We start from the raw sequence: 16,739 nt of genomic DNA on the forward strand, positions 1-16,739 counted from the left end.
CTCTAGTCTAGACAGGATGTTGTACACTGCAGAAATCCTTGAAATAGTGTTAGTTCACATGAAACCAGTGTTTTATACCACCAGAATACACTGAAAAGTAGTATTCAACTGTAAAACAGTTGAAAGACAAGTTTATGTAGCTTCGCAAGTTCAGTGAAGAGTGTATAAACTTGCTTCTACATGTGGTGAAGTCCCACAAGTAGAGGAGAAGGCCCATTATAGGAAACAGCTAGAAATCAGTAGTCATTCAGAGCAAATACTAATGAATATCACAGAATAGTGAGAGAACAAGTGTAAAAGACATCAAAATGTAAGTCTCTAGTCTAGACAGGATGTTTTACACTACAGAAATCCTTGAAATAGAGTTAGTTCACATGAAACCAGTGTTTGAAACCACCAGAGTTCACTGAAAAGTAGTATTCAACTGTAAAACAGTTGAAAGACAAGTATATATAGCTTCGCAAGTTCAGAGAAGAGTGTATAAAGTTGTTTGTACATGTGGTGAAGTCCCACAAGTAGAGGAGAAGGCCCATTATAGGAAACAGCTAGAAATAAGTAGTAATTCTGAGGAAATACTAATGAATATCACAGACTTATGAGAGAACAAGTGGAAAAGACATCAAAATGTAAGTTTCTAGTCTAGAAAGGATGCCGTACACAGCAGAAATCCTTGAAATAGAGATAGTTCACATGAAAGCAGTGTTTGAGACCACCAGAATACACTGAAAAGTAGTATTCAACTGTAAAACAGTTGAAAGACAAGTTTATGTAGCTTCGCAAGTTCAGAGAAGAGTGTATAAACTTGCTTCTACATGTGGTGAAGTCCCACAAGTAGAGGAGAAGGCCCATTATAGGAAACAGCTAGAAATCAGTAGTCATTCAGAGCAAATACTAATGAATATCACAGAATAGTGAGAGAACAAGTGTAAAAGACATCAAAATGTAAGTCTCTCGTCTAGACAGGATGTTTTACACTACAGAAATCCTTGAAATAGAGTTAGTTCACATGAAACCAGTGTTTGAAACCACCAGAGTTCACTGAAAAGTAGTATTCAACTGTAAAACAGTTGAGAAACAAGTGTATATAGCTTCGCAAGTTCAGAGAAGAGTGTATAAAGTTGCTTCTACATGGGGTGATGTTCCACAAGTAGAGGAGAAGGCCCATTATAGGAAACAGCTAGAAATCAGTAGTCATTCAGAGCAAATACTAATGAATATCACAGAATAGTGACAGAACAAGTGTCAAAGACATCAAAATGTAAGTCTCTAGTCTAGAAAGGATGTTGTACACTGCAGAAATCCTTGAAATAGAGTTAGTTCACATGAAACCAGTCTTTTATACCACTAGAATTCACTGAAAAGTAGTATTCAACTGTAAAACAGTTGAAAGACAAGTGTGTATAGCTTCTCAAGTTCTGAGAAGAGTGTATAATGTTGTTTCAACATGTGGTGAAGTCCCACAAGTAGAGGAGAAGGCCCATTATAGGAAACAGCTAGAAATCAGTAGTAATTCTGAGCAAATACTAATGAATATCACAGACTTATGAGAGAACAAGTGTAAAAGACATCAAAATGTAAGTTTCTAGTCTAGAAAGGATGTTATACACTACAGAAATCCTTGAAATAGAGTTACTTCACAAGAAACAAGTGTTTCAACCCACTGGAATTCACTGAAAAGGAGTATTTCAGTGTAAAACAGTTGAAAGACAAGTTTATGTAGCTTCGCAAGTTCAGAGAAGAGTGTATAAAGTTGCTTCTACATGTGGTGAAGTCCCACAAGTAGAAAAGAAGGCTCATTATAGGACACTGCAAGAAAGCAGTAGTAATTCTGAGCAAATACTAATGAATATCACAGACTTATGAGAGAACAAGTGGAAAACACATCAAAATGTAAGTTTCTAGTGTAGAAAGGATGTTGTACAGTGTAGAAATCCTTGAAATAGAGTTAGTTCACATGAATCCAGTGTTTGAAACCACCAGAGTTCACTGAAAAGTAGTATTCAACTGTAAAACAGTTGAAAGACAAGTGTATATAGCTTCGCAAGTTCAGAGAATAGTGTATAAAGTTGTTTCTACATGAGGTGAAGTCCCACAAGTAGAGCAGAAGGCCCATTATAGGACACTACAAGAAATCAGTAGTCATTCAGAGCAAATACTAATGAATATCACAGAATAGTGAGAGAACAAGTGTAAAAGACATCAAAATGTAAGTCTCTAGTCTGGAAAGGATGTTGTACACTGCAGAAATCCTTGAAATAGAGTTAGTTCACATGAAACCAGTGTTTGAAACCACCAGAGTTCACTTAAAAGTAGTATTCAACTGTAAAACAGTTGAAAGACAAGTTTATGTAGCTTCGCAAGTTCAGAGAAGAGTGTGTAAAGTTGCTTCTACATGTGGTGAAGTCCCACAAGTAGAGGAGAAGGCCCATTGTAGGAAACAGCTAGAAATCAGTAGTCATTCAGAGCAAATACTAATGAATATCACAGAATAGTGAGAGAACAAGTGTAAAAGACATCAAAATGTAAGTCTCTAGTCTAGACAGGATGTTTTACACTACAGAAATCCTTGAAATAGAGTTAGTTCACATGAAACCAGTGTTTGAAACCACCAGAGTTCACTGAAAAGTAGTATTCAACTGTAAAACAGTTGAAAAACAAGTGTATATAGCTTCGCAAGTTCAGAAAAGAGTGTATAAAGTTGCTTCTACATGGCGTGATGTTCCACAAGTAGAGGAGAAGGCCCATTATAGGAAACAGCTAGAAATCAGTAGTCATTCAGAGCAAATACTAATGAATATCACAGAATAGTGACAGAACAAGTGTCAAAGACATCAAAATGTAAGTCTCTAGTCTAGAAAGGATGTTGTACACTGCAGAAATCCTTGAAATAGAGATAGTTCGCATGAAACCAGTCTTTTATACCACCAGAATTCACTGAAAAGTAGTATTCAACTGTAAAACAGTTGAAAGACAAGTGTGTATAGCTTCTCAAGTTCTGAGAAGAGTGTATAATGTTGTTTCAACCTGTGGTGAAGTCCCACAAGTAGAGGAGAAGGCCCATTATAGGAAACAGCTAGAAATCAGTAGTAATTCTGAGCAAATACTAATGAATATCACAGACTTATGAGAGAACAAGTGTAAAAGACATCAAAATGTAAGTTTCTAGTCTAGAAAGGATGTTATACACTACAGAAATCCTTGAAATAGAGTTACTTCACAAGAAACAAGTGTTTCAACCCACTGGAATTCACTGAAAAGTAGTATTTCAGTGTAAAACAGTTGAAAGACAAGTTTATGTAGCTTCGCAAGTTCAGAGAAGAGTGTATAAAGTTGCTTCTACATGTGGTGAAGTCCCACAAGTAGAAAAGAAGGCTCATTATAGGACACTGCAAGAAAGCAGTAGTAATTCTGAGCAAATACTAATGAATATCACAGACTTATGAGAGAACAAGTGGAAAACACATCAAAATGTAAGTTTCTAGTGTAGAAAGGATGTTGTACAGTGTAGAAATCCTTGAAATAGAGTTAGTTCACATGAATCCAGTGTTTGAAACCACCAGAGTTCACTGAAAAGTAGTATTCAACTGTAAAACAGTTGAAAGACAAGTGTATATAGCTTCGCAAGTTCAGAGAATAGTGTATAAAGTTGTTTCTACATGAGGTGAAGTCCCACAAGTAGAGCAGAAGGCCCATTATAGGACACTACAAGAAATCAGTAGTCATTCAGAGCAAATACTAATGAATATCACAGAATAGTGAGAGAACAAGTGTAAAAGACATCAAAATGTAAGTCTCTAGTCTGGAAAGGATGTTGTACACTGCAGAAATCCTTGAAATAGAGTTAGTTCACATGAAACCAGTGTTTGAAACCACCAGAGTTCACTTAAAAGTAGTATTCAACTGTAAAACAGTTGAAAGACAAGTTTATGTAGCTTCGCAAGTTCAGAGAAGAGTGTATAAAGTTGCTTCTACATGTGGTGAAGTCCCACAAGTAGAGGAGAAGGCCCATTATAGGAAACAGCTAGAAATCAGTAGTCATTCAGAGCAAATACTAATGAATATCACAGAATAGTGAGAGAACAAGTGTAAAAGACATCAAAATGTAAGTCTCTAGTCTAGACAGGATGTTGTACACTGCAGAAATCCTTGAAATAGTGTTAGTTCACATGAAACCAGTGTTTTATACCACCAGAATACACTGAAAAGTAGTATTCAACTGTAAAACAGTTGAAAGACAAGTTTATGTAGCTTCGCAAGTTCAGTGAAGAGTGTATAAACTTGCTTCTACATGTGGTGAAGTCCCACAAGTAGAGGAGAAGGCCCATTATAGGAAACAGCTAGAAATCAGTAGTCATTCAGAGCAAATACTAATGAATATCACAGAATAGTGAGAGAACAAGTGTAAAAGACATCAAAATGTAAGTCTCTAGTCTAGACAGGATGTTTTACACTACAGAAATCCTTGAAATAGAGTTAGTTCACATGAAACCAGTGTTTGAAACCACCAGAGTTCACTGAAAAGTAGTATTCAACTGTAAAACAGTTGAAAGACAAGTATATATAGCTTCGCAAGTTCAGAGAAGAGTGTATAAAGTTGTTTGTACATGTGGTGAAGTCCCACAAGTAGAGGAGAAGGCCCATTATAGGAAACAGCTAGAAATAAGTAGTAATTCTGAGGAAATACTAATGAATATCACAGACTTATGAGAGAACAAGTGGAAAAGACATCAAAATGTAAGTTTCTAGTCTAGAAAGGATGCTGTACACAGCAGAAATCCTTGAAATAGAGATAGTTCACATGAAAGCAGTGTTTGAAACCACCAGAGTTCACTGAAAAGTAGAATTCAACTGTAAAACAGTTGAAAGACAAGTTTATGTAGCTTCGCAAGTTCAGAGAAGAGTGTATAAAGTTGCTTCTACATGTGGTGAAGTCCCACAAGTAGAGGAGAAGGCCCATTATAGGAAACAGCTAGAAATCAGTAGTCATTCAGAGCAAATACTAATGAATATCACAGAATAGTGAGAGAACAAGTGTAAAAGACATCAAAATGTAAGTCTCTAGTCTAGACAGGATGTTTTACACTGCAGAAATCTTTGAAATAGAGTTAGTTCACATGAAAGCAGTGTTTGAGACCACCAGAATACACTGAAAAGTAGTATTCAACTGTAAAACAGTTGAAAGACAAGTTTATGTAGCTTCGCAAGTTCAGAGAAGAGTGTATAAACTTGCTTCTACATGTGGTGAAGTCCCACAAGTAGAGGAGAAGGCCCATTATAGGAAACAGCTAGAAATCAGTAGTCATTCAGAGCAAATACTAATGAATATCACAGAATAGTGAGAGAACCAGTGTAAAAGACATCAAAATGTAAGTCTCTAGTCTAGACAGGATGTTTTACACTACATAAATCCTTGAAATAGAGTTAGTTCACATGAAACCAGTGTTTGAAACCACCAGAGTTCACTGAAAAGTAGTATTCAACTGTAAAACAGTTGAAAAACAAGTGTATATAGCTTCGCAAGTTCAGAGAAGAGTGTATAAAGTTGCTTCTACATGGGGTGATGTTCCACAAGTAGAGGAGAAGGCCCATTATAGGAAACAGCTAGAAATCAGTAGTCATTCAGAGCAAATACTAATGAATATCACAGAATAGTGACAGAACAAGTGTCAAAGACATCAAAATGTAAGTCTCTAGTCTAGAAAGGATGTTGTACACTGCAGAAATCCTTGAAATAGAGTTAGTTCACATGAAACCAGTCTTTTATACCACCAGAATTCACTGAAAAGTAGTATTCAACTGTAAAACAGTTGAAAGACAAGTGTGTATAGCTTCTCAAGTTCTGAGAAGAGTGTATAATGTTGTTTCAACATGTGGTGAAGTCCCACAAGTAGAGGAGAAGGCCCATTATAGGAAACAGCTAGAAATCAGTAGTAATTCTGAGCAAATACTAATGAATATCACAGACTTATGAGAGAACAAGTGTAAAAGACATCAAAATGTAAGTTTCTAGTCTAGAAAGGATGTTATACACTGCAGAAATCCTTGAAATAGAGTTACTTCACAAGAAACAAGTGTTTCAACCCACTGGAATTCACTGAAAAGTAGTATTTCAGTGTAAAACAGTTGAAAGACAAGTTTCTGTAGCCTTGCAAGTTCAGAGAAGAGTGTATAAAGTTGCTTCTAAATGTGGTGAAGTCCCACAAGTAGAGGAGAAGGCCCATTATAGGAAACAGCTAGAAATCAGTAGTCATTCAGAGCAAATACTAATGAATATCACAGAATAGTGAGAGAACAAGTGTAAAAGACATCAAAATGTAAGTCTCTAGTCTAGACAGGATGTTTTACACTGCAGAAATCTTTGAAATAGAGTTAGTTCACATGAAACCAGTGTTTTATACCACCAGAATACACTGAAAAGTAGTATTCAACTGTAAAACAGTTGAAAGACAAGTTTATGTAGCTTCGCAAGTTCAGAGAAGAGTGTATAAACTTGTTTGTACATGTGGTGAAGTCCCACAAGTAGAGGAGAAGGCCCATTATAGGAAACAGCTAGAAATCAGTAGTCATTCAGAGCAAATACTAATGAATATCACAGAATAGTGAGAGAACAAGTGTAAAAGACATCAAAATGTAAGTCTCTAGTCTAGACAGGATGTTTTACACTACAGAAATCCTTGAAATAGAGTTAGTTCACATGAAACCAGTGTTTGAAACCACCAGAGTTCACTGAAAAGGCGTATTTCTGTGTAAAACAGTTGAAAGACAAGTTTATGTAGCTTCGCAAGTTCAGAGAAGAGTGTATAAAGTTGCTTCTACATGTGGTGAAGTCCCACAAGTAGATAAGAAGGCTCATTATAGGACACTGCAAGAAAGCAGTAGTAATTCAGAGCAAATACTAATGAATATCACAGACTTATGAGAGAACAAGTGGAAAGCACATCAAAATGTAAGTTTCTAGTGTAGAAAGGATGTTGTACACTGTAGAAATCCTTGAAATAGAGTTAGTTCACATGAATCCAGTGTTTGAAACCACCAGAATTCAATGATAAGTAGTATTCAAGTGTAAAACAGTTGAAAGACAAGTTTATGTAGCTTCGCAAGTTCAGAGAAGAGTGTATAAACTTGTTTGTACATGTGGTGAAGTCCCACAAGTAGAGGAGAAGGCCCATTATAGGAAACAGCTAGAAATCAGTAGTCATTCAGAGCAAATACTAATGAATATCACAGAATAGTGAGAGAACAAGTGTAAAAGACATCAAAATGTAAGTCTCTAGTCTAGACAGGATGTTGTACACTGCAGAAATCCTTGAAATAGTGTTAGTTCACATGAAACCAGTGTTTTATACCACCAGAATACACTGAAAAGTAGTATTCAACTGTAAAACAGTTGAAAGACAAGTTTATGTAGCTTCGCAAGTTCAGTGAAGAGTGTATAAACTTGCTTCTACATGTGGTGAAGTCCCACAAGTAGAGGAGAAGGCCCATTATAGGAAACAGCTAGAAATCAGTAGTCATTCAGAGCAAATACTAATGAATATCACAGAATAGTGAGAGAACAAGTGTAAAAGACATCAAAATGTAAGTCTCTAGTCTAGACAGGATGTTTTACACTACAGAAATCCTTGAAATAGAGTTAGTTCACATGAAACCAGTGTTTGAAACCACCAGAGTTCACTGAAAAGTAGTATTCAACTGTAAAACAGTTGAAAGACAAGTGTATATAGCTTCGCAAGTTCAGAGAATAGTGTATAAAGTTGTTTCTACATGAGGTGAGGTCCCACAAGTAGAGCAGAAGGCCCATTATAGGACACTACAAGAAATCAGTAGTCATTCAGAGCAAATACTAATGAATATCACAGAATAGTGAGAGAACAAGTGTAAAAGACATCAAAATGTAAGTCTCTAGTCTGGAAAGGATGTTGTACACTGCAGAAATCCTTGAAATAGAGTTAGTTCACATGAAACCAGTGTTTGAAACCACCAGAGTTCACTTAAAAGTAGTATTCAACTGTAAAACAGTTGAAAGACAAGTTTATGTAGCTTCGCAAGTTCAGAGAAGAGTGTATAAAGTTGCTTCTACATGTGGTGAAGTCCCACAAGTAGAGGAGAAGGCCCATTATAGGAAACAGCTAGAAATCAGTAGTCATTCAGAGCAAATACTAATGAATATCACAGAATAGTGAGAGAACAAGTGTAAAAGACATCAAAATGTAAGTCTCTAGTCTAGACAGGATGTTGTACACTGCAGAAATCCTTGAAATAGTGTTAGTTCACATGAAACCAGTGTTTTATACCACCAGAATACACTGAAAAGTAGTATTCAACTGTAAAACAGTTGAAAGACAAGTTTATGTAGCTTCGCAAGTTCAGTGAAGAGTGTATAAACTTGCTTCTACATGTGGTGAAGTCCCACAAGTAGAGGAGAAGGCCCATTATAGGAAACAGCTAGAAATCAGTAGTCATTCAGAGCAAATACTAATGAATATCACAGAATAGTGAGAGAACAAGTGTGAAAGACATCAAAATGTAAGTCTCTAGTCTAGACAGGATGTTTTACACTACAGAAATCCTTGAAATAGAGTTAGTTCACATGAAACCAGTGTTTGAAACCACCAGAGTTCACTGAAAAGTAGTATTCAACTGTAAAACAGTTGAAAGACAAGTATATATAGCTTCGCAAGTTCAGAGAAGAGTGTATAAAGTTGTTTGTACATGTGGTGAAGTCCCACAAGTAGAGGAGAAGGCCCATTATAGGAAACAGCTAGAAATAAGTAGTAATTCTGAGGAAATACTAATGAATATCACAGACTTATGAGAGAACAAGTGGAAAAGACATCAAAATGTAAGTTTCTAGTCTAGAAAGGATGCCGTACACAGCAGAAATCCTTGAAATAGAGATAGTTCACATGAAAGCAGTGTTTGAAACCACCAGAGTTCACTGAAAAGTAGAATTCAACTGTAAAACAGTTGAAAGACAAGTTTATGTAGCTTCGCAAGTTCAGAGAAGAGTGTATAAAGTTGCTTCTACATGTGGTGAAGTCCCACAAGTAGAGGAGAAGGCCCATTATAGGAAACAGCTAGAAATCAGTAGTCATTCAGAGCAAATACTAATGAATATCACAGAATAGTGAGAGAACAAGTGTAAAAGACATCAAAATGTAAGTCTCTAGTCTAGACAGGATGTTTTACACTGCAGAAATCTTTGAAATAGAGTTAGTTCACATGAAAGCAGTGTTTGAGACCACCAGAATACACTGAAAAGTAGTATTCAACTGTAAAACAGTTGAAAGACAAGTTTATGTAGCTTCGCAAGTTCAGAGAAGAGTGTATAAACTTGCTTCTACATGTGGTGAAGTCCCACAAGTAGAGGAGAAGGCCCATTATAGGAAACAGCTAGAAATCAGTAGTCATTCAGAGCAAATACTAATGAATATCACAGAATAGTGAGAGAACAAGTGTAAAAGACATCAAAATGTAAGTCTCTCGTCTAGACAGGATGTTTTACACTACAGAAATCCTTGAAATAGAGTTAGTTCACATGAAACCAGTGTTTGAAACCACCAGAGTTCACTGAAAAGTAGTATTCAACTGTAAAACAGTTGAAAAACAAGTGTATATAGCTTCGCAAGTTCAGAGAAGAGTGTATAAAGTTGCTTCTACATGGCGTGATGTTCCACAAGTAGAGGAGAAGGCCCATTATAGGAAACAGCTAGAAATCAGTAGTCATTCAGAGCAAATACTAATGAATATCACAGAATAGTGACAGAACAAGTGTCAAAGACATCAAAATGTAAGTCTCTAGTCTAGAAAGGATGTTGTACACTGCAGAAATCCTTGAAATAGAGATAGTTCGCATGAAACCAGTCTTTTATACCACCAGAATTCACTGAAAAGTAGTATTCAACTGTAAAACAGTTGAAAGACAAGTGTGTATAGCTTCTCAAGTTCTGAGAAGAGTGTATAATGTTGTTTCAACCTGTGGTGAAGTCCCACAAGTAGAGGAGAAGGCCCATTATAGGAAACAGCTAGAAATCAGTAGTAATTCTGAGCAAATACTAATGAATATCACAGACTTATGAGAGAACAAGTGTAAAAGACATCAAAATGTATGTTTCTAGTCTAGAAAGGATGTTATACACTACAGAAATCCTTGAAATAGAGTTACTTCACAAGAAACAAGTGTTTCAACCCACTGGAATTCACTGAAAAGTAGTATTTCAGTGTAAAACAGTTGAAAGACAAGTTTATGTAGCTTCGCAAGTTCAGAGAAGAGTGTATAAAGTTGCTTCTACATGTGGTGAAGTCCCACAAGTAGAAAAGAAGGCTCATTATAGGACACTGCAAGAAAGCAGTAGTAATTCTGAGCAAATACTAATGAATATCACAGACTTATGAGAGAACAAGTGGAAAACACATCAAAATGTAAGTTTCTAGTGTAGAAAGGATGTTGTACAGTGTAGAAATCCTTGAAATAGAGTTAGTTCACATGAATCCAGTGTTTGAAACCACCAGAGTTCACTGAAAAGTAGTATTCAACTGTAAAACAGTTGAAAGACAAGTGTATATAGCTTCGCAAGTTCAGAGAATAGTGTATAAAGTTGTTTCTACATGAGGTGAAGTCCCACAAGTAGAGCAGAAGGCCCATTATAGGACACTACAAGAAATCAGTAGTCATTCAGAGCAAATACTAATGAATATCACAGAATAGTGAGAGAACAAGTGTAAAAGACATCAAAATGTAAGTCTCTAGTCTGGAAAGGATGTTGTACACTGCAGAAATCCTTGAAATAGAGTTAGTTCACATGAAACCAGTGTTTGAAACCACCAGAGTTCACTTAAAAGTAGTATTCAACTGTAAAACAGTTGAAAGACAAGTTTATGTAGCTTCGCAAGTTCAGAGAAGAGTGTATAAAGTTGCTTCTACATGTGGTGAAGTCCCACAAGTAGAGGAGAAGGCCCATTATAGGAAACAGCTAGAAATCAGTAGTCATTCAGAGCAAATACTAATGAATATCACAGAATAGTGAGAGAACAAGTGTAAAAGACATCAAAATGTAAGTCTCTAGTCTAGACAGGATGTTGTACACTGCAGAAATCCTTGAAATAGTGTTAGTTCACATGAAACCAGTGTTTTATACCACCAGAATACACTGAAAAGTAGTATTCAACTGTAAAACAGTTGAAAGACAAGTTTATGTAGCTTCGCAAGTTCAGTGAAGAGTGTATAAACTTGCTTCTACATGTGGTGAAGTCCCACAAGTAGAGGAGAAGGCCCATTATAGGAAACAGCTAGAAATCAGTAGTCATTCAGAGCAAATACTAATGAATATCACAGAATAGTGAGAGAACAAGTGTAAAAGACATCAAAATATAAGTCTCTAGTCTAGACAGGATGTTTTACACTACAGAAATCCTTGAAATAGAGTTAGTTCACATGAAACCAGTGTTTGAAACCACCAGAGTTCACTGAAAAGTAGTATTCAACTGTAAAACAGTTGAAAGACAAGTATATATAGCTTCGCAAGTTCAGAGAAGAGTGTATAAAGTTGTTTGTACATGTGGTGAAGTCCCACAAGTAGAGGAGAAGGCCCATTATAGGAAACAGCTAGAAATAAGTAGTAATTCTGAGGAAATACTAATGAATATCACAGACTTATGAGAGAACAAGTGGAAAAGACATCAAAATGTAAGTTTCTAGTCTAGAAAGGATGCTGTACACAGCAGAAATCCTTGAAATAGAGATAGTTCACATGAAAGCAGTGTTTGAAACCACCAGAGTTCACTGAAAAGTAGAATTCAACTGTAAAACAGTTGAAAGACAAGTTTATGTAGCTTCGCAAGTTCAGACAAGAGTGTATAAAGTTGCTTCTACATGTGGTGAAGTCCCACAAGTAGAGGAGAAGGCCCATTATAGGAAACAGCTAGAAATCAGTAGTCATTCAGAGCAAATACTAATGAATATCACAGAATAGTGAGAGAACAAGTGTAAAAGACATCAAAATGTAAGTCTCTAGTCTAGACAGGATGTTTTACACTGCAGAAATCTTTGAAATAGAGTTAGTTCACATGAAAGCAGTGTTTGAGACCACCAGAATACACTGAAAAGTAGTATTCAACTGTAAAACAGTTGAAAGACAAGTTTATGTAGCTTCGCAAGTTCAGAGAAGAGTGTATAAACTTGCTTCTACATGTGGTGAAGTCCCACAAGTAGAGGAGAAGGCCCATTATAGGAAACAGCTAGAAATCAGTAGTCATTCAGAGCAAATACTAATGAATATCACAGAATAGTGAGAGAACAAGTGTAAAAGACATCAAAATGTAAGTCTCTAGTCTAGACAGGATGTTTTACACTACAGAAATCCTTGAAATAGAGTTAGTTCACATGAAACCAGTGTTTGAAACCACCAGAGTTCACTGAAAAGTAGTATTCAACTGTAAAACAGTTGAAAAACAAGTGTATATAGCTTCGCAAGTTCAGAGAAGAGTGTATAAAGTTGCTTCTACATGGGGTGATGTTCCACAAGTAGAGGAGAAGGCCCATTATAGGAAACAGCTAGAAATCAGTAGTCATTCAGAGCAAATACTAATGAATATCACAGAATAGTGACAGAACAAGTGTCAAAGACATCAAAATGTAAGTCTCTAGTCTAGAAAGGATGTTGTACACTGCAGAAATCCTTGAAATAGAGTTAGTTCACATGAAACCAGTCTTTTATACCACCAGAATTCACTGAAAAGTAGTATTCAACTGTAAAACAGTTGAAAGACAAGTGTGTATAGCTTCTCAAGTTCTGAGAAGAGTGTATAATGTTGTTTCAACATGTGGTGAAGTCCCACAAGTAGAGGAGAAGGCCCATTATAGGAAACAGCTAGAAATCAGTAGTAATTCTGAGCAAATACTAATGAATATCACAGACTTATGAGAGAACAAGTGTAAAAGACATCAAAATGTAAGTTTCTAGTCTAGAAAGGATGTTATACACTACAGAAATCCTTGAAATAGAGTTACTTCACAAGAAACAAGTGTTTCAACCCACTGGAATTCACTGAAAAGTAGTATTTCAGTGTAAAACAGTTGAAAGACAAGTTTATGTAGCTTCGCAAGTTCAGAGAAGAGTGTATAAAGTTGCTTCTACATGTGGTGAAGTCCCACAAGTAGAAAAGAAGGCTCATTATAGGACACTGCAAGAAAGCAGTAGTAATTCTGAGCAAATACTAATGAATATCACAGACTTATGAGAGAACAAGTGGAAAACACATCAAAATGTAAGTTTCTAGTGTAGAAAGGATGTTGTACAGTGTAGAAATCCTTGAAATAGAGTTAGTTCACATGAATCCAGTGTTTGAAACCACCAGAGTTCACTGAAAAGTAGTATTCAACTGTAAAACAGTTGAAAGACAAGTGTATATAGCTTCGCAAGTTCAGAGAAGAGTGTATAAAGTTGTTTCTACATGAGGTGAAGTCTCACAAGTAGAGCAGAAGGCCCATTATAGGACAATACAAGAAATCACTAGTCATTCAGAGCAAATACTAATGAATATCACAGAATAGTGAGAGAACAAGTGTAAAAGACATCAAAATGTAAGTCTCTAGTCTGGAAAGGATATTGTACACTGCAGAAATCCTTGAAATAGAGTTAGTTCACATGAAACCAGTGTTTGAAACCACCAGAGTTCACTGAAAAGTAGTATTCAACTGTAAAACAGTTGAAAGACAAGTTTATGTAGCTTCGCAAGTTCAGAGAAGAGTGTATAAAGTTGCTTCTACATGTGGTGAAGTCCCACAAGTAGAGGAGAAGGCCCATTATAGGAAACAGCTAGAAATCAGTAGTCATTCAGAGCAAATACTAATGAATATCACAGAATAGTGAGAGAACAAGTGTAAAAGACATCAAAATGTAAGTCTCTAGTCTAGACAGGATGTTGTACACTGCAGAAATCCTTGAAGTAGTGTTAGTTCACATGAAACCAGTGTTTTATACCACCAGAATACACTGAAAAGTAGTATTCAACTGTAAAACAGTTGAAAGACAAGTTTATGTAGCTTCGCAAGTTCAGAGAAGAGTGTATAAACTTGCTTCTACATGTGGTGAAGTCCCACAAGTAGAGGAGAAGGCCCATTATAGGAAACAGCTAGAAATCAGTAGTCATTCAGAGCAAATACTAATGAATATCACAGAATAGTGAGAGAACAAGTGTAAAAGACATCAAAATGTAAGTCTCTAGTCTAGACAGGATGTTTTACACTACAGAAATCCTTGAAATAGAGTTAGTTCACATGAAACCAGTGTTTGAAACCACCAGAGTTCACTGAAAAGTAGTATTCAACTGTAAAACAGTTGAAAGACAAGTATATATAGCTTCGCAAGTTCAGAGAAGAGTGTATAAAGTTGTTTGTACATGTGGTGAAGTCCCACAAGTAGAGGAGAAGGCCCATTATAGGAAACAGCTAGAAATAAGTAGTAATTCTGAGGAAATACTAATGAATATCACAGACTTATGAGAGAACAAGTGGAAAAGACATCAAAATGTAAGTTTCTAGTCTAGAAAGGATGCTGTACACAGCAGAAATCCTTGAAATAGAGATAGTTCACATGAAAGCAGTGTTTGAAACCACCAGAGTTCACTGAAAAGTAGAATTCAACTGTAAAACAGTTGAAAGACAAGTTTATGTAGCTTCGCAAGTTCAGAGAAGAGTGTATAAAGTTGCTTCTACATGTGGTGAAGTCCCACAAGTAGAGGAGAAGGCCCATTATAGGAAACAGCTAGAAATCAGTAGTCATTCAGAGCAAATACTAATGAATATCACAGAATAGTGAGAGAACAAGTGTAAAAGACATCAAAATGTAAGTCTCTAGTCTAGACAGGATGTTTTACAATGCAGAAATCTTTGAAATAGAGTTAGTTCACATGAAACCAGTGTTTTATACCACCAGAATACACTGAAAAGTAGTATTCAACTGTAAAACAGTTGAAAGACAAGTTTATGTAGCTTCGCAAGTTCAGAGAAGAGTGTATAAACTTGTTTGTACATGTGGTGAAGTCCCACAAGTAGAGGAGAAGGCCCATTATAGGAAACAGCTAGAAATCAGTAGTCATTCAGAGCAAATACTAATGAATATCACAGAATAGTGAGAGAACAAGTGTAAAAGACATCAAAATGTAAGTCTCTAGTCTAGACAGGATGTTTTACACTACAGAAATCCTTGAAATAGAGTTAGTTCACATGAAACCAGTGTTTGAAACCACCAGAGTTTACTGAAAAGGCGTATTTCTGTGTAAAACAGTTGAAAGACAAGTTTATGTAGCTTCGCAAGTTCAGAGAAGAGTGTATAAAGTTGCTTCTACATGTGGTGAAGTCCCACAAGTAGATAAGAAGGCTCATTATAGGACACTGCAAGAAAGCAGTAGTAATTCAGAGCAAATACTAATGAATATCACAGACTTATGAGAGAACAAGTGGAAAGCACATCAAAATGTAAGTTTCTAGTGTAGAAAGGATGTTGTACACTGTAGAAATCCTTGAAATAGAGTTAGTTCACATGAATCCAGTGTTTGAAACCACCAGAATTCAATGATAAGTAGTATTCAAGTGTAAAACAGTTGAAAGACAAGTTTATGTAGCTTCGCAAGTTCAGAGAAGAGTGTATAAACTTGTTTGTACATGTGGTGAAGTCCCACAAGTAGAGGAGAAGGCCCATTATAGGAAACAGCTAGAAATCAGTAGTCATTCAGAGCAAATACTAATGAATATCACAGAATAGTGAGAGAACAAGTGTAAAAGACATCAAAATGTAAGTCTCTAGTCTAGACAGGATGTTGTACACTGCAGAAATCCTTGAAATAGTGTTAGTTCACATGAAACCAGTGTTTTATACCACCAGAATACACTGAAAAGTAGTATTCAACTGTAAAACAGTTGAAAGACAAGTTTATGTAGCTTCGCAAGTTCAGTGAAGAGTGTATAAACTTGCTTCTACATGTGGTGAAGTCCCACAAGTAGAAGAGAAGGCCCATTATAGGAAACAGCTAGAAATCAGTAGTCATTCAGAGCAAATACTAATGAATATCACAGACTTATGAGAGAACAAGTGTAAAAGACATCAAAATGTAAGTCTCTAGTCTAGACAGGATGTTTTACACTACAGAAATCCTTGAAATAGAGTTAGTTCACATGAAACCAGTGTTTGAAACCACCAGAGTTCACTGAAAAGTAGTATTCAACTGTAAAACAGTTGAAAGACAAGTGTATATAGCTTCGCAAGTTCAGAGAATAGTGTATAAAGTTGTTTCTACAAGAGGTGAAGTCCCACAAGTAGAGCAGAAGGCCCATTATAGGACACTACAAGAAATCAGTAGTCATTCAGAGCAAATACTAATGAATATCACAGAATAGTGAGAGAACAAGTGTAAAAGACATCAAAATGTAAGTCTCTAGTCTGGAAAGGATGTTGTACACTGCAGAAATCCTTGAAATAGAGTTAGTTCACATGAAACCAGTGTTTGAAACCACCAGAGTTCACTTAAAAGTAGTATTCAACTGTAAAACAGTTGAAAGACAAGTTTATGTAGCTTCGCAAGTTCAGAGAAGAGTGTATAAAGTTGCTTCTACATGTGGTGAAGTCCCACAAGTAGAGGAGAAGGCCCATTATAGGAAACAGCTAGAAATCAGTAGTCATTCAGAGCAAATACTAATGAATATCACAGAATAGTGAGAGAACAAGTGTAAAAGACATCAA

The sequence above is a fragment of the Cnephaeus nilssonii genome (genome assembly GCF_951640355.1).
Source record: "Cnephaeus nilssonii genome assembly, chromosome: 15".
NCBI lineage: Eukaryota > Metazoa > Chordata > Mammalia > Chiroptera > Vespertilionidae > Cnephaeus > Cnephaeus nilssonii.